This window comes from Hyposmocoma kahamanoa, unplaced genomic scaffold (assembly GCF_003589595.1).
Source record: "Hyposmocoma kahamanoa isolate Upper Pololo Valley unplaced genomic scaffold, ASM358959v1 65, whole genome shotgun sequence".
Lineage (NCBI taxonomy): Eukaryota > Metazoa > Arthropoda > Insecta > Lepidoptera > Cosmopterigidae > Hyposmocoma > Hyposmocoma kahamanoa.
This window is the reverse complement of record NW_020653853.1, coordinates 5,868,601-5,896,260: the sequence shown is the minus strand read 5'-3', so window position 1 is coordinate 5,896,260 and position 27,660 is coordinate 5,868,601. Positions and strand designations below refer to the sequence as shown.

The following is a 27,660-nucleotide window of genomic DNA, read 5'->3' as shown; positions in this document are numbered from 1 at the left end:
ATACGTTTCTAATTTTTTATGTATGTTTTACATTAACAGTAGTATCCGCTCCTACAAGTAATAGCGTATTGATGTTTGGCTCGCATACGCAACACCACGGGCTAGCTATGGGCGAGTGGAGTTATTTAACTCAAGTTACTTCCACAACGAGTCAATTAGAGCTACTTTTTTATGATGACGACCTATCTCGGTTCGGTACCCGACCCGCCGAGCAGAATACTTCATTCATACAGCGCATTTGCTACTCGTTCTCATTTAAGTAGGATTTACATTTGTCTGACGTGTCATGTCGTGACGTGTCAGAACGGTATCGGTTTCATACATTTAATATTGTCATCGCATCAGAAGCGATAACGATAGCGGCCGCAACACGTCAGATCAGATAAGTGTACACGCACCAGTGCTGTTGTGACGCGTCAGGGCTAAACACATCTTAATTATTCTAAAATATTTATGAAATCTTTCATCATCGCTCTCAAGCTCTTTAATGAGACAGTGAAACTGTGAAGTGAGCATTGATCCAAAATATCGTCAGAAGGCGTCAGAACACGACATGTAGATGTGAACGCTAGTCATGACGTTAGAGTGCGTAACGACACGTCACGTCACACAAATATAAACGCGGCTATATAAAGTCGGTTGGACTACCTTTGGAGCACACTCGAGTAGCGGTCGGCCCGCCGATCGTGCCCAACTCAGTGAATCGTCGTCGGTATTACTAAGTTCTCGCTACTCGAGACTCGCGATTGCTCTGTCAGACACCGAGTCGAGTCAAATTGCGTCAGCATTCACGTCAACTCGAGTAAGTCGAGTTGAAAAAAATACAACTTGTAAATACAACATCACTCCGGAGTAGTGATGGGACAAGTTGTATTTTTTTCAACTGACGCAAGATGGTCGAACACAGACTGACCTCTTTTACACCCGCATTATTGTGACGTGTGCGCTCGAAACAAATTATACACAATTCGCATACACTACAAATTGATGTTTATTTCAGTCGTGAATAAGCCTTAATAATATTTTTATGCAATTTAGATATAATTCAAGAAAGATTAGGTACTTACAAAACTATTATTGTTTGTCTACGGTTTGTTCGAGAGGTTTTGTTTTTCTGATTTGTGAGTTTTCTTGAAATAAAAACTTGAATTTTCTTTTTTTAGAAAAAAAAAATTATATATATGCATTAGGCGCCCATCTCACCTGATGGAAAGTGACGATGAGGTCGACAATGGAGTATGCACACCTAAATAATACCTATTCACTCGTTTCTAGGAAAGGCTTAAGTAAATTACTTTATTGATAAACTGAGTATAGTTTGACGACCTCAGTGACTCATCGGTTAGCATTGTGGGTGCTACACGAGGAGGCTCAAGGTTAAAATTTCTTTAAAAAACCAAGCTACAAACGCAGTAAAATTATTCAAGGGTAGAATCATAAATGAATGAGTACTTTATTTTAGTTCTTTTTATATTATTATGAAATAAGCGCGCATTCGATCTCCGTCTCAGCTGATGGAAAGTGAAGATGAGGTCAACGATGGAGCATACACACCTAAATAATGAATATTCGCTATTGATATCGTTCAAGGATCAAGTCTGCAAGCACTTCCACTTCGCAGCCGCCAATATAAATGTGTAAGCGAATGGCGTCTTGCTAACCGTTGGAATATCTAAAAGATCCTATAAAAAAATAATGTCCATAAGTCAAATGGCGCTCACATTTTCTTCGTCTAAACACATGCCAATAACAGATCTGCCCACCCGTGACTGTACTACGAGTTTACCGTGACAGTTGTCGCTAGCGACCGCGTAAATTACTTCACAATTTTGTATGGAAAATTATACAGCGCCACTAGTCAACATCAAAGCAAAAGAATGTTTATTTCTAAGGTTAGCAAATTACACTTGAAATCGTCATACTGATTAAACTCTACTGCTCATTCGTAAGGCAGTTTCCCCTGAGAAGAATGAGCAAGAAACTCTCTACCACCAGGATCATAACTACGTTAGTTATGATCGTGGTGGTAGAGAGTTTCGATATTTACGGTAGAGAGATTATCGATATTTTCAGCGAAATTGAGTTTTTAACATATCGCACTGTTAAGACAATAGTGTATTAACTCAAAAAGTGTATATCGAGTTCTTAGGTTTTCGCGATTGTTACACATAGGAAATGAACTATTTTTCCGGATTTAAATCGCGTATGGTCATGGGACCATGGGACCTGTAAAGGGCCCGAAACGTCGGTTTGTTTGAAAAAACAAATATACGCGATTTAAGTCCGGAAAAATAGTTTCATTTGAAAAAGTGTATATTTTAGGATTGATGTAAAAACGAATTACTGACTTCTAGTGAAGAGTTATTAATATGTAATATAAGTTAAAGTATATTACAGATATCTAAATAATTTCCTATTTTTGCCAAATATATTTACAAATAAAAAGGAAAAAATAATTAAATATTTTTGAGTAAGGACTGTTTTGTCCAGAATCAGCACACGAAAATTTTGTCACATTTTGAGTTAAGTAGATATTATATTTTAATTATTTCTTACAATCTTCTAACGACGGGTTTATTGACGTGTAGAGAATCAAATTTTACGTTCAGCAATAGTACCTATAATCTTGAATTTCACATATTTTGAGTTAAAACACCATTGTATTAGCAGTGCGATATCTGGAATCAGCGACACTAGATCTACAACCCCTATAAACGGTTTTTTTAATATCTTAATTGGTTTCTGTTTAACTGTTAAGACAACTTCGATTAGCTTTGGTTGATTCCGCATAGCAGAGAAACTGTGGAATAATAATTTTGGAAAAAATATAATAGTAATGGCCGAACGGTTACCAGACTGCCACGCAGAGGTCCCAGGTTCGATTCGGTCAGGAGAAACACTTGTATGGCCTACATTTAATTCTCTCGTGAGTTTGGGTGTAATCTGTGGTTGTCTGTGTGTGTCCATGGCACCCGCGACACAGGATTTCCCGAGTGCGGCTATGTTGAGTACATACTCAAAAAAAAAACTCTAAAAATCATTGGTATCATGATTGGTACCAATGATATTTATATTAATAGAACTAAATAGAACACGTATAAATTATACTACATACATTTTTCAAATGGCTTTAATTTCGTTTGTAAAATAAAATAAAAATAAAAATAAAAAATAAAAAATAAAAGCGGGACACTGGCTTCATTTCAGAATTTATTGCCGCTCGACCAAAGCAAAATAAACCATATTAATATGGGAAAAATTTTAATTTGAACTAAGGTATTATCGACTCCTAAGCAAATCTATGGGTACTATCCTTATATGTACCCTACACCCTTTATTTTGGGCATGGTGTAGTACATATCGCTCGAGATCAGGCGAAAACTGGCGCTACTAAAATATATTTTCAACCTAATAAGAGGATGTATAATTAACCCTCCTCTATTGGCTCAAATTCCTTTTTTTATCCCGCCAATCTCACGCTACGTCCTTCACCGGCGCAAATACCCTCTATTCAATTTTCATTTAACCCGCACAGTGACACTAATACGGACACCATTCTTCGAAGCATTGGCCATAATTGAATCGTTAAGCAAAACAAATGATATTGACGTATTCAGCAACACTGAATCAAAATTTCTACCATCCGCTGGTTACTATTTGGAGGCGGTCACCGCCCAAAGCTCTGTGGTCCAAATTCCGCTTCCTATCTTTGGCCGGTGATCGACTCAACCTTTTCTTTTTTTTTGTGACTTTTTTGTGACTATGACTTACATGTTTAGTTATAAGTACTGTAAGTGTAAGTTGTACAAACTAAATAAATAAATAAAAATCAGCATAATTGACATTTGACATGACAATGCCAATGTGCTAGTTATGACAAGGAGGGCAGACAATCCGGCTGTATATTCAATTCTCCTGGTATGAGGATCAGAAAAGACAAAGCAAAGTACTTCGTGCGAATGGGTGGTAAGTCATCGACATAACGATGGAGTGTTCCGGACTTTCGAAGTATCTGCGCACACGATTTAGGTAGGCAACCTACTTCGAGGGTGTTATAAAGAGTGCCTACATTAGGTTATCTCTGAATAAATTAAGTCTTTTTACCTGTTATGTAGCGTATAAAGATTATAAAATCACGCAAAAGTTTGCTAAGGTTATTTTTCTACACGTAACAAAGTCCGTGTTTACGATCTTATCGTAACAAGTTCGGTTGAGTTCAGTAAGTGTCGACGTTCACGATAATGTAATAAAATAGCAATAATGTACTCGGCAAACCCCTTTTACCTTTTCTTCAGTCTTTGGATAAAATTAAATAGCAAAAATGATATGTCGCTGGTGAATGGCTGTATGGGAAAGCTCTTATGTCGATAAAAAGAAGTAAAATAAACGACGTGGCAGAGCCCCTTGTGAAAGTGTTCGTCCAGGAAAGTACTGCCGCTTTACTAATTTCTGCCGCCGCCAAGCAGTAACGTGAGCTTTTCTGCGTTCTGGTTTTGAAGGGTAAGGATGTGTCAAATTTATACTTACATTAGAATACGACATTATTGTTTATACGCGATTAAACAATTTAATATAATTCTATACCTCTCAAGTAAGTTTTTATAATTCAAAATACCATTTTTTGCTGTTTAACTTAAATATATCCTTTATTTAAGTATATTATAGATTCCATGTTTGAAAGTAAACATAACATAAAGTGATTTCTATAATCACTACTGTACTACTGCACTACGATGTTTTTAAATATGGAACCTGTCATGTACATAAAAAAGGATATATTTGACTTAAAATACAAAAAATGGTTATTTGACTTATTTACACACCTACTTTGCTCTGGCGATGGCCATGTCATCATTGTCAGTCAGTCAGTCTTTGACCAAGACGTATTAAATTCTGTTTTCAAATTTTTTTTATATAATATCAAGTGACGAACTAGTCGTACGCCTGATGGTAAGCTACAAACCTGTCCATAACATTTGCAGTGCTACTGCGCCCGTCACCCTGAGACATAAGTTGACAAGTCCCACGTGCCTGTAATTTCACCAGCACCCTTACCTTTCAAAATCCGAACACAGAAAAGTTCACATTACTGCTTGGCGGCAGAAATAGGTAAGGTGGCAGTACTTCCCTGGTCGAACTCTTTTATAAGTTGCTCTACTGCTATTAATGTAGGTACAATGCGACGCGAAAGTTTAACAAATGACAATTTTATATCTCAGATTGACGGGCGCAGCGGCAGCGCCCCTAAGATCTTTATGATTGAAAGCTATGAGAGGCACTGTAATTGTTATGGATAGGCGTGTCGGTTACCACCAGGCCTATTACTATAAGTACGCGGGACTATGGAAGGTTCTTTTTCTTACTTTTCAACAGACTTAAAAAAATGGAGGCGGTTCTTAATTGGACTGTATTTTTTTTTGTATTTTACGCGATAACTCCGGATTTGATGACTCCTTTTTGTTGGAAAAATAGTGTCTTAGTAGTGCTCCCATTTAAATTTCAAGAAAATATTCCACCTCTAAGAGTGTCGTGTTTTGAGGTCGGTTTTTTTAGTACTTTCTACTGAAATTATCTTATTTCCAAAGGTCATAAGTCATGACGACACGCAAGCAGATGCGAGATTGTACTATAGCTCCACAAACGGTAAACAAGAGAAAAGTTTCTCTACTCTCGTGGCTTTTCCATGTCCATTTGCACTAATGGTAAGCTTGCAGAAATTACAAAGTACGCTATGCCATCACGCAACAAGCTACATACACTATTTAAAACAGCAAAATTGAACGTCAATTCCAATATTATAAGCATAAATATGAATTGTAAATTACACGAAGAGTGGATATTACCACCTTCTTAAAACAACTTAATTATATTTTCACTTATCGGGAACAAAACAACTGTTCAGAAAGTATTTAAAACTAATTAGGTATAATGAATACATGTCTGTGCTTAATGAACGATTATTTTGTATACCACTTCCAAAAAACAATGTATCATAAAAAATTAATACAAACGCGCCACTGCGCCCGTCACCCTGAGACATAAATTGACAAGTCCCATCATGTGCCTGTAATTTCACCCTTACCCTTCAAAACCGGAACGCAACAATGCTTCCATTACTGCTTGGCGGCAGAAATAGGTAAGGTGGCAGTACTCCTCTGAACGAAATTTTCACAAGGAGCTCTACTGTTACAAAAGAGCTCTACTGGATACATCCAACACAAGACACAATGTACACGCAAATCTTGGAACGCCCCGCGGAATGCACCACAGTTGCGAATTTGTGGCCAAAGAGCGAGGCCACGCGTACTTTGCGTCCTCGCAACGCTATGATTTCAACTTACTAAGTTGCTTGCGATGGCGCGCCGTATCAACGTGTGGCATGTCGTTCTGATTTATAAGTAGAACAACGTATCTGTAATGTTTTCCATGTTTTCATTACTTGAAGTTTGACTTTTGAAGTTCAGGTACGATTTTCAATAACAAATGTCAACAGTCCGTTTGTACAAGGCCAATTGTATAATATTTATTTCATGCTAATTACGTAGGCCGCTGCCGGAGGACTCGAAAAAAAAACCAAAATTTTACAAACTAATTTAATTAAAAATAAATGTAATTACAAATTAATTATTACTAAGAGCTAATTGACCCGACAGAGGTGTGTATCGAAGTGCCGGTGCGCGGCGTCACGTTGGCCTGGTGGACTCGGCACGAGGCGCTGCGTCTGCAGTTTACTCTATTGCATGATTTCTAGAATATTGGTGCCGTGTGCAATATAGTCTTGGTCAGCAAGTTGCCTTTAGGGTTGACACATAACATGCTCAACGTGTCTATTACAAAACATTAACCTTTACAAACGGCACAAAAGACCACTTACGATTGAGTGGCGAAATTTGGGGAAGGTCCTTGTCACGCAATGAGAAACTAATTAACCTCTACAGAATAAAAGCTCGGACAAATTACAAATGAACGCAGGATACGTATAGAGGTTTAATAAAACCGTGAATAGCTAGAAAATAATGGACATTTTTCGACTTTCTTTAAAAATCTAGTTCGTAGAAGGTTCGTAGTACTATTTTCAATATAAATACCAGTAAGAAAATGAAAACAAAAGAATCGTAAAGAATATCAAAGTTTAAAAAATATAAAAAGTAAACGTATTCAAAGGGTATTCGCAAGAAGTTTAAAAAATTAAATACACAAAGTAGACTATCTGCAAGGAGTTCATCGTCTGTAGCGTGACGTGTCGAAGACAGGATTGGCCATTTCCCGCCTAACTATGTGGGAACACAACAAATCAAAACTTAGAATATTCTCAAATGTGCCAAATGCGTAAGGTGCCAAACAATAACGGTCGTTTTAGTAACGTTTGGTTTCTGTATATCTTTAATTGACGAAAATTGCTAAAGTTTATTATGGCAAGACATTTTATAAATTTACAATATGTTTCGTCAAAAAACATAATTTTTTGTGAGAAATCGTATACTCAAGTCGGAGCCGTTATCGTCATTTATCGGAAGGATAATAATGATCTTGTAATATATGTTGTTCCTATGTTCAATTGACTGCTTTCTATTGTAAAGTAAGTATGAAAGTCGTGTCTGTGACGTCATCATGTCACCGTTCGTCACGGACACCTCATCAACATACTCCCAAAATTTCGTTCGTGTCATTAAAGTAGATAATGGCAAAATTGTCCTCCAATCTTGGGACATTGCTCGCACCAATTACGTGCGTTTCTTTATAATTACTGTAATAAATTACTGTTAATTAATCTACATTTGTAAACAGGCCCGTACTTGAGAAATGTCCTCGAGATTTAAACGGTTTTTTAAATGGGTTTTATTGCAAAACGATTCACAGGCCCCCGCTTTTATTAAGGGTAGGTGAGATTTATTTTTGGCGGTCATTTTTATTGAGACGGAGCCTTATTTTATGCCAGAGTTTCCTTTGATACAATTGGAATATCCGAAAGGTCAGAAATAATGGCTGCCCTGAAATATGACTTTGTGACTGTTCGGAATAAAAAATTGGTGCTTAAAATGTGACGAATGGAATTAAACGTTTCAACTGCAGAGTGATTTTAAAATAAAATAAATTTAACTGAATTTTAAAATAAATATTTGTAATATGTGCAATTTTACATGCATTGAGTGCAATTTCATGTTCAGAACGTGATGAACGGAATTAAACGTTTCAACCGCAGAACTATATTAAAATAAAATAAATTTTAAAGAATTTTAGAATAATTATTTGTAATAAGTGCAATATCATATCTATTCGAGCTACTACAATGCAAACAAATTCCTGATTTTATTCGATACTACGAAAGTGGTCTTTCGTTGGTAAAATTTATTTTGTTTTCATGTACTGGATTAGCAAATTTTGTTGAGTCTCTATTTTGCGTAAGCGTCCTCTTTGTTTCATTTGTTACGTGTCTTTGTGTATTATAAATTTTTAAGTAAAATAAAATGCTATCACTGTATACACAATTTGATACTCCGATAGGGTGTACAATGCTAACTGTGTATATTCAGAAGAATATAAACAAACGAGACCTGTAAAAAAATTACAAATGCAGGGGTGTTCAACTTCACATTGTCGCTTTTAACGCAGGATCGTAACAAAGACTACGTCAACAAAAACGCAGACATACAACAAAAATGTAACACAAAACAACAAAATTAAAATAAAACAACAATAAATTCAGTGGGTACCGAAAACCACAAATACTCGTACTCGATCATATGTCAACAAGCAATGGCGTCTGTTAAACCGACAGTATTTAAAATACTTTACGATCAAATATTACCACATGAAAAATGGCACTTTCTACTTTAATTGGAGTATATTGTATTCGCTAGAAGCTCACTGTTTGCAACCACTGAAAAATTAAATTTTGTTAGTAGTTTTGTTGAGAGAGAATTAAGTATTCAATAAATATTAATAAAATAGTTTTAAATTACCTAAACCTTACATTCGAATGAAAAGTTACTACCTGTTATTTGAAAATAATGCTGAACACTGAAGCGACAGACATCCAGTGTTGTTAAAAAATAACCTGTTTTATAGTTTGTTTATAATTTTTTAATGCCAACAGTACATAGGTAGTATAAATTCAGTCGATTTGTTATTTATAGTAAAAAAATTATACTATAGATTTTTCGATACAAATAATATGTTATATAGGGTTATTTATAAAATACTATCAACCTGCCAGGACCATATTACTAACATCATAAACAATAACTTTTGTTCCATAACTTTTAATAATTCATGACATTTGACTTTCACATAAAAATAAAAAATGTTAAATAATACATCGATAATAAATCTGTGCAATCGTAGGAGCAATGATTATCAAGTGAAAAGAGGCCCCATAGCGTGTCTACACGTAATTTTTTTTACAGCTTTTACGGCCGCTTTCTATATTTGATCCTGAATCTAAGATTGTTTTCTATCCAGATTTTATTCGATTCATCGATCGCTGCCGAATCTGTATTTCAATATGTCTATCTCGGCTCTAGCGCCCTTAAAAAAAAGGATCGGTCGTAAATTTACTCCCTCTCTGACGTTTAGTTCCACGCAATCGGAGTAAAAGATCATTACATGAATTAGTGAATAAAACGGTGGTTATGTTTCTAAGAATAATTTATTTATATATATGACTTTGGCAAAAATATAAATTAATTGCAAACTTTCAAGTATAAAATACTTAACCCGTAAGTACGGCAAGAATAACGTGTTTCGAGGAACAGAACTGAACGTCTATTGTCCAGAACGGAACGTTTATTGTCAAACGAGCGGGACGGCCATATAGGATGGAAAAAAGGGACGGCGCGCGGCGGCAGCGGCGAAATGTTAGTATCAATTTATGTTTTGTTGATGTTTGTTCATATTCGTGACGTGATAAATAATCTAAATTACAAAAATACCATTTTGATTTGACTTTGATAAACGGTATTATTTCAGTTACAACAAATTCATATGATGTTTTGTTCAGCCTAAATTTGGATGTAAATTCAGCGTCAGTTAAACTTACCATGAACTTTATACGCCTAAACGTTCTTGAGGATACAAGCTGCTCTTGGTCGCTATCGCTATTATCCCAGTCCGATAACTGAGCAAATGTTCAAGTTCACAGTGGATATCACTTAAAAATAACTTCCATTTTTACACGATTACACATTACAATCGGTTAAAATTGGAGGATCGCTACTATAGATCGAACACGTGCAAAATCCGATTTGTCAAAACCATGGATTGGATATTGAAAGCGCACAACTGTCACCACCATACAAATGTCAATCTAAAAATGCCATACTCCCACAGATGGATTGAAACAAAAGATCGGAATAACGGTCTATCGATCGGTTATTGAAATAGTAAAAATAGGATTTAGATTGATTATTCAAGCTTAGATAGCAAATTATGGATTGAGATTGAATATAGAAAGCGGCCGTTAATCGCAAAAATCTAAGAGGCATAGCCACTGCGTTCGTAAAATTGAATATAAAGTTGACAAGTTCCATATGCTTGTAGTTTCACCAGTACCCTTCAAAACTGGAACATAGTAATGCTCACAATAATGCTTGGCGGCAGAAATAGGTAAGGTGGCAGAACTTTCTTGAACTAACTCTTTCAGAAGAAGCTCTGTTGATACTAAATATTATTATATACTACGTTGCGTGGCATTCCGCGATATTAAAATATCATTTGTTTGTTTGATTTCATTTGACATCTTACCAATGCCATTTTATAGATGTTTAAAATCTGAATCTACTTCTGTTTACAAAAGTAGCTAGAGATCATGTTCCGAAACATCATTCACCGTAATAATGGATTCCTATGTACGTACATTACTGGATTTACTTGCTATAATTATAATTTCATTAAGAATACCTTATAGGTCACGTTCTTCAGGTACCTGCGATTTTAGGGGGAATCTTTCGCTGCTCAGCGTGGTAACGACCATGCTGAGCAGCGGGGAATCGTGGGATGCTGTGGCCTTCTGCGAGGAGGTGATCTCGTAAGAAGCGGGTGCGTGAAGACGCAGCGAACCAACTCCAGCGCAGTCGACGGGGAAGAAGGCGAACGCAGTTCGCTGTTCGCCTGATCCCCTAGTGAGGCCAGTCGACCGGGATTCCTTGCCCGCATTTCACGGTCTCAACCATCTGGGGGAACCCTGGTGGAAACCAAGGTGGTCCGGGGCGTCGTAGTGATGAATTTGCGGGATCCCACGGCATCTACGCATAAAAAGGTAACTGCTACGTTTCATGTGATGTACATACTATCTACCATCTTCTACTTACCCCTAATTTGACAGTTATCCTCTTTATAAAGCCTTGGAGCCGAAATTTCGTTTTAGTCAAAAGTTAATTCGGACCCTTAAGTTAATAATTTTAAATCGGCTTAACTTATTGAAGGTTCCATTTCGAACTGCAAAATGGAAATTGGAAGAATCACAAGGCTTAAATCGTTTAAATGGTTTACAGTAATTGACAGTTAAAGCGCTGAAAGAAAATCTTTAATTTTGCACTAACTTGACAAAAAGCGTACTGGCTGTAGATCTACCATTGCATGACATAAAATTTAAAAAAAACATCGACCAAGTGTGAATGCGTCGTAACAATAAAGTTTATTTCAATTAAGCAGTGTTACTCAAATATTTTTTAATTTCTAGCAATCATGAGTTTCTGGAAAGCCTGTACCACTAAACAGAATGGCTGAGATTTATAATACGAACGAAGTTTAAACAAAGCTTTGATAATATGATAATCGTTGTACAGAGTACTAAAAAACCAACCTCAAAAGTCACTCCTTTATTCCACCCTTAGAGGTGGAATATTTTCTTTAAATTTAAATGGGATCACTTCTGAGGTACCCTGTTTCCAACAAAACTGAATCATCACAACCGGTTCACAAATTTGCCGGAGTTATCGCGTAACATACAAAAAAAAATACATTCAGTCGAATTGAGCAACTCTTCCTTTTTTTGAAGTCTTAGTCGAAATCAAATAGCATTCTAGAAGTCTCAGCGTTAATGCATCTCAACTCTGGCGTAATTGTTTGACAAAAAGTGTCACTTTAATCATTGACTTACAAATAAATGGACGACGGGTCTAATACAAAAACCACGAAAAAATGTCCCAAGTCAACCTATTTAAACGTAGTGACATTTCAAGGAATATGAAAGAGCTAAAACGTTGAATTGAAATTGTATTGTCATCGCAGTACTGTCTAATTTTGCTTGCTTCGCTGTCAGTCGAACAAACGAAGACTAGAGCGTGAATGACGCTATGTATACGATTTTAACGCCCTATAAGTTCGGACACTTTTTAGCGCGGACCCGACGTCCATATAATTGTAAGTCAATGACTTTAATAGTTAAATAATGCCAAATTACTGAATCTTCTTTTAATATTTAATCGAATGCTTTCGATACATAAATGGAAACTTCTTCATTGTAGAGGTGATACTGGCAATCTTAAATTTGATTGTGAAAAAAAAGTTTTGGAACAGATATCACTTTTCTAAAAAATTCTGAAGACTTTACAATACCTACTTATGAAATTCACGGTGCAGAAATTTAACATTATTTGATAACATTTGAAAGAATACTCAATTATTTTGAGAAACTTGAAAATCCTTCACAAAGCTATTTAAACATTCAACCCGTGCAACATAATATTAGCCAACCGCACGTACGGACTAAAGTTTAAATTCAGAACGCATTCAAACTTAAAATCCTCTATCTGAACAATGGAACAAGTTGTAAATGGGATTAAAACATTTCCCAGAAGCGTATCTGCAGTTCGCGAGTAGTTACAATAATTCCACGCGGTTATACAGCCAGAACTACCTTGTCTTACCACTGAGTATCGTAACATCGTGATATATATTATTGCATTGTATCATATCATATAAACCCATGGGCACATTTAGAGGAACGCTAAAAAAGGGCTTTATTATTTTTTATAATACTAAGTGATCGACCGAATAACCGTGCGCCGGTGGTAAGCGATACTTCGCTCGATAACAAAAAAATCACATAGTTCCCAATGAAGTATACTACGTTGATTTACGGTTAGAATACGGAAAGATTTACTACGTTAGAATCAGTTTCATTCGATAGTTATATGATATGTAAAGTATTTTATATACATTCTCTCTGTCTTTGTCAGCATGGAAATCTTTGGCCTATGTACAGCAGTGGACGTCTGTCGGCTGATTTAATGATGGTCAAGTGCAGTATTTCATATACATTAAATTCATGTAATAATCCCTGACAAGTGTAGTATTTTATATACATTCAAGTCATGTAATAATTCCTGTTAGTAATTTTTCTACTTGTTTTTAGTTAATATTTAAGTTACATTTTATAATTTTAGTATTTACCACACTAGTACTTACGTGCCATCTAATATTGTAAAAGCGGTTCCACCTGAAAACCAGCCCTACAGCAGGCGAACTGTAACATATGCTGAGTTGGATGTTTCAGCTTATATCTATAATATATATATTCTTAATTTGTTTTATCGGTTTTGTTTCAATTTTCTTAAGCTGAATAAATGTTTCTTTAGTTCTTTCTTTCATATATTTCAATAAAATTTTCTCGTGTTCCGTACTAACTACGTCAGGGGTCTATGAGCTTATTTTACAATATAAGCAATGCATTTGTCATCTACCTCACACGCTAAAAACCAACCTCTCGTTTAGTAGCAGTAGAGCTCCTTGTGATAGAGGTCGTCCAGGGAAGTCCTGCCACCTTGTTATTTACACCTCAACTAACTATATATAGGGTAGAAATGTACCGCCCAGCAGTATTATGAGCATTACCGTGTGTCAATTTTGAAGGTTGCTAGTGAAATTACAAGTGCGTGGGGAACTTACGTCTCAGGGTGACGGGCGCAGGTGCAGTGTCCCTGAAATCTTTGCGATATAAACAGGCGTGTCCCTTACCGCCAAGTGCACGACTTATCCGTCCCTTCACTTGGTGTCATAAAAAAATACTGAAAATGGAAATTGGCGCGAATTTTGTGTCTGGGAATGTATCGTACACTGGAATTAATAACGTAACTTATTTTTGGGAAATAGCGACTGAAAGCGACGATGAGGTCGGCGATGTAGCATGCACACCTAAATAATGTCTATTCAGTATCGTCTTGAAAAGGCCTAAATAAATGTATTAAAATGTTTTTCCCGGCCCGGTAATTGAACCCGGGACCGTAACCGTTCGGCCACAAAGGCAGTAAAGTAGTAAAAGTAGTATAATTGAAGACATCAGTTTCAATTTGAAACATATCAATAAAACAACACAAAATACTGAAAAATATATAATGGTATTACTCAGTTCTCGTATAGCAAGTGAGCTATTTTCGTCGCACAATTTACCGCTACGATTAAACGCATTGCGGAAGAGCTATGGTTATGTATTAGGCAATATTCGCATTAGGGCAGCTGTGCTGAATCGCTAATGTCTTTTAAGCTGAAGATAATAATATAAATGGCATTTTACCACGCACTTTGTACTAGATTGATGGAGTAAATCCATCTCCTATTTTAGAGATTAAGGATTCAGACTGTTTTTATTAAAATGGTGTTGTATTTTTTTAATGATGGTAAGTGACGGGACGCACAAGACGTGCACCTGGTGGTAAACGTCACGCTTGTCCATAACAGTTGAAGCGCCGCTCAAAAGGCACTGGATCGCGCCTGTCACTATGAGACATAAGTTGAAAAGTCCCATGTGCCTGTAATTGAAGACTGGAACGCAATAATGCTCGCATTGCTGCTTGGCGATAGAAATAGGTAAGGTGGCAGTACTTCTCTGGGCTAACTTTTTCACAAGGAGCTCTACTGCTACTAAGTTATATAATTACTGTTTATATTTATTTTAATAAATATCAATGATTTCTGTGTAATAACTTTTTGTAAAATAACGACTTCAAAAGTTTGTGGAATTTTTTATTGAAATCGGTTAAAGGAGAGTAGGTGAATTCATCCTCTAATTTGCGAGCCTTAGAGGTGAAATATAGTTTTCAAATTAGAATGGGAACTCTATGAGGTACCTCATTTCCAACAAATAAAGAATCATCGAAATCGGTTTTTTAAGTGTCGGAGTAATCGAATAACATACACACAAAAAAACATTCGAATTAAGAACCTCCTTCTTCTGAAATCGTTTAAATATACTTCAACGGTTTGTTATTATGATTGATATGAAGATCGAACAACAGAAAGAAAACATCCTTCTATCTGTCTGACTGAGTGAAGATACATTCATAAGTTTTTCACAGATGGCGCTGACAGCAAAAAGTCACACACTACAAAGATCTGCTACGAGCGCATATGTCGAGCAGGTCTGCTGAGATCTGCCGGGTTACCTGTCAGTAGTTCGAAACGACATTTTCCAGAAGTAACGTTTGCTCGAATTTACATAACCTCGAAAGTAATTTTGAGAGGAAAATGTTTTTTCCTTTAAACCTACTCTTTGATCTTAGCCAAAAGGCCGTAACTTAACCTAACCTAACCGAACATAATCGTGTCTTTGCGATAAACATCCAACATATCCTGAAAGAGTAACGGTTTCGTTATAATTCGGTTTTCGGTGTAATGAAAATTCGAACAAACGTTATTTCATAGGAAATGAAACTGTTTTTCCGGATTTAAATCGCGTATATTTGTTTTTTCAAACAACAAACTTTGTTTTGAAAAAACAAATATACACGATTTAAATCCGGAAAAACAGTTTCATTTCCTATGTGTAACAATCGCGAAAACCTAAGAACTCGAAACGTTATTTCGTAAAAAAAAATTCGAGTTTGTGATAGGTTACCGATCTGCTGACTACATGATGTTCTAGAATTGCGCAACTAATATGTATACCTCATTACAATAACGAGGCGTCTTATAATTAGAGTCATATATTTTATCATTTCTGTGTCGACGATGTTTTCGATGACCAACCTGTAATTGTAATTAAAAGTAGGACACCAGGCGGCTCATAGCACATATCTGACTTAGTTTGAGCTCCTGACCCCCTTTCACTTTCATATTACTTGTATCAAGCAATCCAGGAAGGGACTGAAGTAACTATTTTATTACAAATGTCACTTGGAATTTAGACTTGCTACTTTAATTCAATAGCATAATTTTATATACTATTTTGACGTAAATTAATGATTTGCTTCCTTTGATAGACTGTGAATTAAGTTCGACTCTGTGAATTTATCTTGACTATTTTATTAAAATTGTTTTATAAGCAACGTTTTCTTGCAATTTTAATTACTTAAATAATTATAAATTATAAATCAATTTTCTGACAGCTTCGTCCCACTTGTTAGTAATACAAAAAATATACACTAACGATTAATGTTAAAATTTAGTTGAGGTATTGACAAAAGCACATAAAAAGCGACAATCACCACCAGCAACGACAGCACGAGACGGCGCGACTTATACGAGAAGTGATATAGAAGCGTGATATAGAAGCGCGAGATAGATATATATGTTGCCCTTTGTGCTAGCACTGTAGAATTCAAATGAAATAACGGAAACACTATTCATCATTACAGAATAGTGACGTTAACAGTAAACGATTTCAGGAAACTGATAAACCGATAAAGCTAGACGTAACGCGAGAGATCTCTATACGAGAAAAGCAGTACCTCGCGCTTTATGTCGCTGTCGCCACTACGCTCGTTACCTTGAGACACAAACTGACAAGTCCAATGTGCCTGTAATTTCACCAACAAGTCCTACTCTTCAAAACCGGAACGCAGTAATGATCACATCAGGAATAAGAAAAATGGCAGTACTTACCTGGACGAACTCTTTTACAAGGAGCTCTACTGGCACTGAAGATCTTCAACGCAGTCTCGAAAGCATAGTTGTCATCTTGTTTGCATCATAGCAAAAATGTTATGTTCTCACGGTTGAGCAAACATCGGAGAATCGCTACAGTGCTGCGGTAGTGTCAATAACAGCTTGAAACCGTTTTTATATTGAACAAGCAGGGCGTTAGGTGGTTATAGTCCATCCACAGTGTAAAAGGAGTGACATGAGTCTTGAATAATGTTAAAACTATATTAAAGAGATTTGAAAAAACCCTGATGCAAAAGAGTATACTCCAAAAGTCAATAAAGCCGTTATATAACTCGTCGAGACCATTAGGTTTATAAAGCCTAAACACGTTAATTCTACTGTAGCAGTTAAAGAGGCGGGTAGTTTTCGGACTGTCTTGATTGCAGCATTAGATCAAATATGTCGATTGGACCAGTGAAAGAAATATGTATGACTGAGAACACTACATAAACTGAGAAAATAGCTAATAAAATTTAAACAGCTGAACTGAGCTATGAACCATGCCTATTAAATTTGCCTTCAAATAAACTGCCTTTTTTTTATACCCTACGAAAATTCTTCCTTGGCGTCGTGGGGTACAATTCTCTAGAAGAAAGACGCAATTATGGTCTACTGACTTTTGCTGGCATCTTGCGAGGAGATTCCGATTGCTCATAATTGATGGCGCAACTGGTGCGCTTGTTCGTCCCCCCGCTAAATAAATTTAATCTACGGCCACACGTTCATCATCTGCTGGTTCTGCCGGCGGTGCGCACTCTCTGACAGTAAATCACCGCTTGTTTGCGCTCTGCATTGTCTTAATGTGTTTCTCGTATCTGCACCAAACTGTGATGTTTTGCAAGGAAATGAGTGGCTATGTGTATGTTTGAGGTTTTGTGAGAGGATGGATGAACGTCTGTCTTCTGTGACTTATTAATACAAATCGTCCCTGTATGAATTCCAGTCCATAATATTAACCTTAGAGCTAAGTCCAAACTCATGGTACCACGATTTCGTTTCACCAAGGTAAACGACTCTTTTAAAGGGAACTATATACGTTTTTACAATAAGATTCCGGAGCATGTATTAAGATTATCATTTCCTAACTTTAAAAACTACATTAAAAATAATTTGATTGAAAAGTCATATTACAAAATTGAAAGTCGATATGGCTCCAGATTACACACAAATTTGATTCGAAGTGTATTCCATAGTATTTAAGTTTATTGCAAAAGAGCAACCCCTAGAGTTTCTTGCTCGTTTTTCTCAGGGAAGTCATCGCAGTAAACGAGCAGTATCTTAAAAGTAGCTTAAATTTTACCTATGTAATAAATAATTCTTTGACTTCGACTCAGTTTTTTGGTATTTTGCTGTAACGATGTGTAATTGTATGAAATAAAGAAATAAATAGAAAAAAAAACGCTTTCAGGTCAGTCTATCCGTTTCAAACCTATAGCTCGACTTTAAAAAGGCCTGAAACCAGCACTGTCGAATGTGTAGCCACCCTTAACTCGAAATATCATAAATATAACCCATATAAGCACCATTGCCATACGACCTTGGCTACGAGGGCCGTTATAAGACCCTTTGGTGTCCACAGTGACATGAACCGGAACAGCGGTTAATATTTCTGCCCAGTTGTGATGCATGGCCCCATAAATTGTACTCGTGTTTACACAACGCACCGTAAAGGCTTTTTCCGGGCCTCTTAATTTTGTATTCATATTTCTCGCTTTGTATTTTCGTCGTGTTACAGTTCGGTTGATAAAGGTGTAATTTGTAGGGGCAGATTAATCTGTATTGTATTGTGCTGAGCATAGATGTTATTGATAGTGGTACGTGGCCACCTCTGTACAGGTGTAACAAAAAGGGTATAGGCCCATCCGTATTGTCCGTTAAAACACGTTATATTCACTATTAAACATTACATCTCCTCAAAAATATGGAAAAAGAACACTACCTAGCTTTAGTGTGACGGGAACTGTTTTTTAATGTTTTATTACTAACTTTTATTTTATATAAATGTAGGAATATATAGTAGTATATGCCTCCTATACATATATACAAATATATGTATAGGATTTTATTTAATGATGATCTTTATGTTTATTTTCGATTACAAAATGTTAATACACCGCTGTCTTTTTCCTGTCTGTTGTGTAATTACTTCCACCCAAAGGATGTCTGACAGGAATCAACGAAATGATAAGATCGAACTTTGTACCACCGCTTATTTTTTATTTAAATGTTTTGTATTTGGTTCTATTTTGGTGTACTATAAAGATTTTTTGTATTGTATTCTAACGTTCATTAGTAATTTTGAATCTTGAAGAAAACGAATTTTTATTACAATATACTTATGAAATATACGTAATATTTTGTAGGGTTACCTGGAAAAGATTGCTGTTTATAGATAAAGCCGCCGATTGTGTCTTTCACTATGGACATACTATTGTCTCTGTCTCTTTTGTGCCCAAAAAAACTGTTCTATATTTACATGAAACTCTAAATCGAACAATATAAATAACTAATAATACTTTAAGTATCACTATTGCATAGATGAGTTTGCGCTGTGGGCGCTGGATGAGTAGGTCCCGGGTTCGACTCCCGGTAGGACTAACCTGGGAAATCTTTTGTCTAAATTGCTTCAGGATAACTACGAGACGAATTAATCGGTGTTGTAATCTAGCATGTCACTGTAATCAACTTTTTCATAAAAAAAAAATCGGCGAAATTTTATTTTCATATTTATATTGGACCAATACTGAGGTACCCTTTTTCCAACAAAAAAAGAATCTTCAAAATCGGTTCACAAATGCTGGGTTAATCGCGCAACATACATACAAAAAAATTTTATCGAATTGAGGAACTCCTCCTTTTTAAAGTCAGTTAAAAATGAGTAGCAGTGTTTAATATTTCAAGAGCGATTCGTTTACGTACGAAATAATTTAATGTACTATGGCAAAGGAATCTAACTTATACGATTATCTGTCTTTATAAGGTGTTAACAAATTAAGTATGGACAATTAATGGGTTCTATTGATTGCCTGTTTCCTGTACCTTAAATTGCGTTGGCTGCGTATCCATTGTTTATGTCGCCAACGCAATTAAAGGTACAGTATACAACGCAGAACTATTCTGTTGTTCTGTAGCAGTAAAGGTCCTTGTGAAAGAGTTCGTCCAGTGAAGTACCTGACACCTTACCTATTTCTGCCGCCAAGCAGTTACGTGAGCATTATTGGGTTCCGGTATTGAACTGCTGCAACTTATCTTATGATGGGCGCGGTGGCAGTTTTTTTTTAATAAAAAATAAATGCGCATTTGATCTTCATCTCACCTGATGGAAAGTGATGATGAGGTCGACGATGCAGCATGCAAACCTAAGTAATGCCTATTCACTCTCGCCTTGAAAAGGTCCAAGTTATAGCCGCTCGCCATATAAATGGAAGCGAAACGCTTGGTGCGAATCCACAACATAGGGGTGGAATCCCAGCCCACGTCTAGTCCCCCGATGATGGAAAGGGGAAGGCGGAATCAAATTATGCAATTCCATCGCACACATGCAGTTCCTTTTAGATCTTTGCAATTTAAAGCTCTGCGTGGCGCTGCAACTGCTATGGACAGACCTGTCGCTTAACACCAGGCGCACATGTTACATGTCACTTGTTATCTTAAAAAACAAGAACACAGCAGTACTGTTTGTGACAGAATAGATGTATTGGCCGGTGTAGACGAATTAATATTTTTCTACACCTACTTAGTCATCTAATGCCATTGTCGCATAGTAAAAACAAGATTAAAAACAAGTAACAACACAAAAACACACAAAGTTTATAAACTCGGAAGTTTTTGTTTGCGCTAGATAAAATATGAAAGCTTTTGTCATCGCTAAAGCAAAGTTGCGTACTGATAAAACAACTTTTATTTTTCATCGCCAGTTTTATAAGTAGAGCGGTAGCTTTAGTCGTGTACCTTGTAACCTCTGACATTATAAAGTTGAATGTTTGTTTTAAATTCGTGCTTTTCATATTCTTCTCAATTAAATTTTTGCCGTGAGGCCATATCTACACCAATTAATAACAACGATAATAGACAATATTTGCTACAAAAACAGCAGGCTGATTTTGATTGCCTCTCCCAATCTGAAACTGCGTCTCTTCCGAGTCGAGGCGCATAATTGCGATTCACAACTGGCCGATCGGAAACTTGTGGCATTTCAAATCGGAAAGGTCAATGCGGAACAATCGCGGATTCCTTTCCGAGTTACTTAAACGTATGGTTAATTTTGTTTTTAACAAAGTTTTGCCCAAAATCTATCGTTATATTGTTACTTACAAAGCTTGTTCATTGTTTGTGTACCAAGAAATTTAAATGGAGCACCTTCTAATAATGCGAGCTTATCGAGACAGATCATCGCGTTAAAGAAACCCTCTCCATAAACCGCACGATATGTCAGACCCATTCTAAAGTCTACACTACACTTTCAAAACATAGGTTCCGATATAACCAAATGTTTGATCGAAGAAAGGAGGCAGTACTGTCCCTTATCAAGTTATGGGAATAAGATTTCTGCGGAGATCAAACTAAATACAATTTATATGTTATGATATGCATACCTAATACAAACTCTTAAACACAATGAAAGATGAGCTGTTCATAATGTTCTCATAATCGTTGGTTAATTAAGTTTTTGTCAGCTTTTCACTTATATGTCCAAGGGGCATATCAAAAGATAGTTGAGAGAGATGCAATTGTAAGTGTGAAGACAAGAGTCTTCTATCCCACAAAATGAAAATAACACACTTGTTACGAAGAAAGCAAAGTACTTATTAAACTTTTGTAAGTCGCCGTGACTGTAACCTGTTCCTTTTAAAAACTTAAATCAAAATTCGAAACAATCACACACAACCTACATAGAAGGTGTATCAGCAACAATCTTAGTACCGAGTACTAAAAAAACCGACCTCAAAAGTACGTGGAATTACATGTAATTACCAAGTTTTATTGAATTCGGTTACCGGAAAGTGAGCAAACCCGGATTCATCCCCTAGTTCGCCACTATTCGGGACTTGACACAGGCGATAATAAAAATCGGTTCTCACTACTCAAAGTATATTGATAGAGAAAAATGCTTTGAATTGGAGAATAGCAAAATTAACCATTAAAATAATTGCTCATTACAATAAAATTTAGGCGCTATTTATAAAAATGAATCTTCATGCGTGAACAGCCATCCTTAGAGGTGGATGATTTTCTTCAAAATCAAATGGGACCCCTATGGAGGTACCCTCTTTCCAATAAAAAAGAATCATGAAAATCCGTTCACAAATACCGGAGTTATTATAGAGTTAGTTTCTGGTGACCCGTAATTCAGGTTTTTCTATACCTATCTCGGGCAACAGTCTCTCACAAAACAGTCTGACCAATTTTTATTCTTGTATTTAACCTTAAGTTCCTTACTCTTAAGCCTGTTTTGTGATTGAGAAATAAATAAAACTTTATTCATTCATTCATTCAGTTATAGTGTAACATACATATGACTAAAAAAAAATTGAGAATCTCCTCTTTTTTTTGAAGTCCGATAAAAAGATTTTCCAACAATAAGTTTGCATATATCAATGTGAGTAACGAACACTCAACTACCCTTGCTATCAATGAGCCGCAGGTTTTACACAAATGGATAAGATTTCCAAGGACAAATCAAGAACAGCAGCAAACAATAGACAAGTACTAACTTGTCTATTAATACATATATTTAATACTAATTAAATATATGTATTTGTGTTATATTTTTCAAATATACATTTTTTTCAGCAATTGATACATTATATCTATTACATAAATTAACACAATTCTCATAATAACATATTACAATATGCTTTTAAATTTACCTTCTTTGATAAGTATTATTTTCCTTCAGGTGTGTGAGTGTGACTTGCTGATATTGAACATATTAGCTAAATATCCTGCCAGGTCCCATGATGCCTTCATTTGGAAAGCAAGCACGGTTCAGGACAAAATGAAAAAAACTTCCGGTAGCTGGCATCTTGGTATACAGCTGTAGCTATTGTGATTATTATTTCAAATTATGTTATGTTAATGTAATGTGGTATGTAATGTAAAAAATATTATGTTATTTTTATTACATAGATTGTCTAGATTAAATGGACTTTAATTCCCTCAGATGGAGGAATCATATCTGTTACCTATATATACACAAGTATTTTCGTTCAAATTTAGGGTGTAATTAGAATTTTACTATTATAATTATTGTAATTAGATAATATAACCACAGACAATACAACCTCTAGCAACACAACTCAAAAGTGTAGTAATATAAGGTACCTACCCATTTTACCAGTATTAGTACCACCAAGTTTTTACTTCAAAATGATAGCACAAAAGCTATCTTTTACATGCAATACAATCAACACTCATTGCGATATATATTCTTTAGTTACCTTCAACATCTTCCTCCCCAAGGACCATTTCTACTCCACAAAACGTGGAGGTCATCCACTCGTCCAACTGAGTGACACAATACTTTTTTAATTTTAGCACCACCAACAGAAGTAGCACCTTAAGCACTTTGCTTAAGGTGCTACTTCTTCTTTTCACTTATTGGCGGTGCCCTTTTAGGAGTTCGGTAATAACAAGTTTTCCACTTAGTAATATGGGTTTCAGTTTCTTTTTTTTTTTCCATCCTCTAAGGTTTCAGTAGGTTTTGCTATTCAAGGAGTATTGTGGACGACAAAATTTAGTCAAGTTATTTTTTTCCATAGATGAAAATATCTTCTTCTTTTTACTTATTGTGCCCTTTCAGGATTTCGCCATTGGGTTTTAAATGAAAATAACAAGATATTATTTATAATTCCTTTTTCTACTGCGGCAAATACAATGATACAAGTCAAGTCAAATTCGAGAACGAACGGAAATTGGTCAGGAATCAGAAAAGAGGATGATAAAAAGGTGGGATGATGATGAAGGAGGTCAGCATCGTGGCAGGTGTTATGTGCATGTAAAGGTGTAACTAAATGTGTGAGTGTGTATGTTGTTTATTGATTCCTTTCCACTATTACGTTTTTATTTTCGGTGTATGTATACATAAATACAGTAAGTATTTAAATGACAAAACTTTTTTTTATTATGTAGAGAATGCATAAAAAATAATAAAAATTGGATTTTGTAATAAACCTATTTAATACTTGTAATACAGTTATAATAAACAATGAGCGTATTGTAGTTACCTCTTCAGAGACGTTAGATGGCGTTGATTGATTTTCCGTTAGATCCTAATGCAGTGTTAATAGTTTCCCCTGAATGGCAACTACTCCAACCGAATTATGGTTGTGATACTTGTATTAATAGACATTTGGGGGTCAGGTCCTTATTGGAACAGATAACCGGAACTCGTAATGCCCGACCCCTTTACATTTATCGTTTGTTACTATAACGTAGTAGTCATAGAGCTCCTTGTAAAACAGTTCGTCCAGGGTAGTACTGCCACCTTACCTATTTCTGCCGCCAAGCAGTAATGTCAGCATTACTGTGTTTCCGTTTTGAAGGGTAAGAGTGCTGGTGAAATTACAGGCACTTGGGATTTGTCAACTTACGTCTCAGGGTGACGGGCGCAGTGGCCCTTCAGATCTTTGCAATTTAAAGCTCTGAGTGGCACTGTTATGGACAGGCGTGTAGCTTACCATCAGGCGCACGACTTGTTCGTCCCGTCATTTCATGTTACAAAAAAAAGAACATCAAAGAAGTAGTCACAATAGAGTGGTAAAGCTATTTATTTTTAAAATTTATTTATTGTTTACGAATAGTTATTACAAATACAAAAAAAGTTCAAAAGTAGTAAAGATATTCCACAGAACAGTGCAATGAATTAATATCAGGCCGTATATATTAAGCATCGAGCTTTTGAAAAAGAGGATAGGATAATTTAGGAGCAGTAGAACTTTTTATGAAACAAAGAAAAACACATTTGAGAATTTCGACAACTCGGTAACTGGCCCCGTTATTTCACAAAAAATGTAAATAAATATATTCTTGTGAAAGAGTTTATCCAGGGAAATACTGCCACCCTATATCTGCCGCCAAGTAGAACGTGAGCATTACTGCGTTTCGGTTTTGAAGGGTAAGGGTGCTGGAGAAATTACAGCCATATACGACTTGTCATCTTATATACCTACTTATATACCTCAGGTGGCGGGCACAGTGGCAGTGCCCCTCAGATCTTTGCGATTTCAAGCAATGAGTGCCACTGCAACTGTTATGGACATGCGTGTTACTTACCACCAGGCGCACGACTTTTTCGTCCCATCTTGGTATAATAAAAAAAAGTATTTCGGCTTTGTAGAGCGTGGTCACCGTCACTCATAATAATATGTGTGAGACGTTTGTTGTCAATGTGTAAATCCGAAGATAGCAGATAGTCTTTTTTCTAAGTTACATAAAAATTGCAATAATAAATATTATTTATTTTCATTCCACAAATGAGTACACGATCTCATTGGTATAAAGATCACATCAAGGACTCTATCCGGCACAACTAACGAGTCCAGAAAAGAGGAAATAAGTTCACAACTGTGCCTTTATATTAGAAGATTTCGTTCAGGAATTCCATGAATGACGTTTAATCATTGATAAATCTTTTAATTCTTGTTTTATATTTTATCATTTGTTTAATTTTTGTGATCTGCTGCAAATAAGAAGGAGGTTTTCAATTCGACTGCATTTTTTTGTGTGAGTGTTACGCGATAACTCCGACATTTATTACCGATTTCGATGATTCTTTTTTCGTTAGAAAGGAGGTGCCTCAGTAGTGGTCCGATTCATTCATATGAAAAAAATATTTCATCTCTACTTGACAATTAGGAAATGAATCCGGTTAACTGGATAAGCACTCACTTTCCGTTAATTGGTTTCAATAAAACTTGGCAAACTACATCCATTTGCCATCCACAAATTTTTGAGGTTGGTTTTGTATAAAGTTAAATTTGATAATAATTATTTAAGCTGTTTGTTATTGTGTGGACATCACGTTAGGGTTAGATGATCGAAAGCCCTTATTCAGAGTGGCTGTGGGCGCTGGTGCAGACGCGGGCGCGTGTAAATCAAATGTACGTAGACTCTGTGGAGCGCACGCGCCGCACAGGTAGATCTATTGGCTCGGTCCGTCCGTAACTTTCATAGTGCTTGGTCTAGCGTCTGTTTGCGATTTCGACATATGTATCTGTGTGGAAGACGCCAAGACCCGCGTGCCCGCAACCGCCGCGCCCGCGCCTGCGCTCTGAATGAGCCCTAAGATCTGCAACTGAGTGCCCTGTCAACCCGTGACCATGGCGCGTGTAACCGTTCTGAAATATCGGGAAAACAAAAAGACCTCATACCGTGGTAAGAAACCTACAATTAATAATAATCATTTAGTGAAAACCACGAAAGCCTTAAAATCTTATGTAACATGTATTTTGTTGGACAATTTGATTTCTACAAACAAATGTCATATATGTATATATTGAGGGAAGTACGTGAGTACAGTACGTGACAGTCCACCACAAATGGCGCATGTTAGTCACAATAACGACCTTCACATTTATTATATCGTCGCCTTAGAGTGAAAACCGCGCACATGCGTTTTCACGTAGTTCCGTTTTACTGATTTTTGTTGATGCGTTAAATTTATGAACTTCTTGCGCAAATATATTATTGAAGTAATATAGTATCTGAAAGAGGTATAATTTAACCAATTAAAAAGCTAACTGCGAACATTATTGCGTTTATTACATTACCACCACATTTTTGTCTTCGTCCTGAAAAATTACATAGATATCACATACGAGGTGTTCTAAGATGACGATTTCGTTTCCTTATAGAAATAACCAGAAATTTGACCGCAAGCAGCATTCCAAGAATCTTCCAAATTAGATCCGTTTTCTTCCTTCCTTTTTGGCTGCTTAGTTTACTACGCAAACAATGGTAATCGGAGTCGCTAGTTTGCTCCCAATATTAGCTTCGGTTGACGTCATTCTCCCAACCTCACGCACCGCTTACTTAAGGTTAATTAAGAATCCTGGAGCACCTGATTCTGGATATTATAGATAATTACGTTCCTAGGTTCTGATTAATCATCTTGAGACGCCGATAGAACATAGCTTAAAAACTTTGATTGGTTTAGAAATTAATTTCAGTTCAGCAGAGTAACTGGTGCTGTTTAAATTAACTTAAATTAACTGCCTCTGTGGCCGAACGGTTACCATGCCGGACTGCCACGCAGAGGTCCCAGGTTCGATTCCCGGGCCGGGAGAAATGTTTGTATGGCCTACAGTTATTTCTCTCGTGAATTTGGGTGTAATTTGTGGTTGTCTATGTGTGTGTCCATGGCACCCGCGACACAGGGTTTTCCTAGTGCGGGGATATGTTGAGTGTGTGCGTTATTATTAAATAAAGCAGTAAGAAAATTTATTGAATTTCACGACATTGTACTACCATAATATTGAATTATTTTTTGTGAAATTGCTTTACTAGTTTCTTATAATTATTAATACAAAGATCGAACAAAAACAAAAATTGGTTGGAACAAAAAGAAAAAAAATCATGATCAGGTTGTATTTTGCACATTACACTGTTTTTTGTAAAACACTCCACAAATGTTTTTTTTTTAAAAAGCCTCGCACCAGATTAACCCTGTGTCGCGGGTGCCATGGACACACACATAGAACCGCATAACACACCCAGACTCACGAGATAAATGAATGTAGGACATACAAGTATTTCTCCCGGGCCGGGAATCGAACCTGGGACCTCTGCGTGGCAGAT

General features: G+C 36.2%; 1 protein-coding gene across 2 annotated transcripts in view; it reads right to left on the bottom strand.

The window, feature by feature from the left end:
- LOC113231574 (beta-1,4-N-acetylgalactosaminyltransferase bre-4-like) overlaps positions 1–27,660 on the bottom strand; it is a 480,048-nt gene that overhangs the window by 226,739 nt on the left and 225,649 nt on the right. Inside the window, exon 1 of one of the 2 annotated variants that reach the window (XM_026465918.1) lies at positions 10,900–11,205. The exons of the other annotated variant lie outside the window; for it this stretch is intronic. The gene's annotated coding sequence lies outside the window, so the exon portion shown is untranslated. Of the gene's footprint in view, positions 1–10,899; positions 11,206–27,660 lie in introns of those variants that run through there. 2 annotated transcript variants of the gene reach the window in all.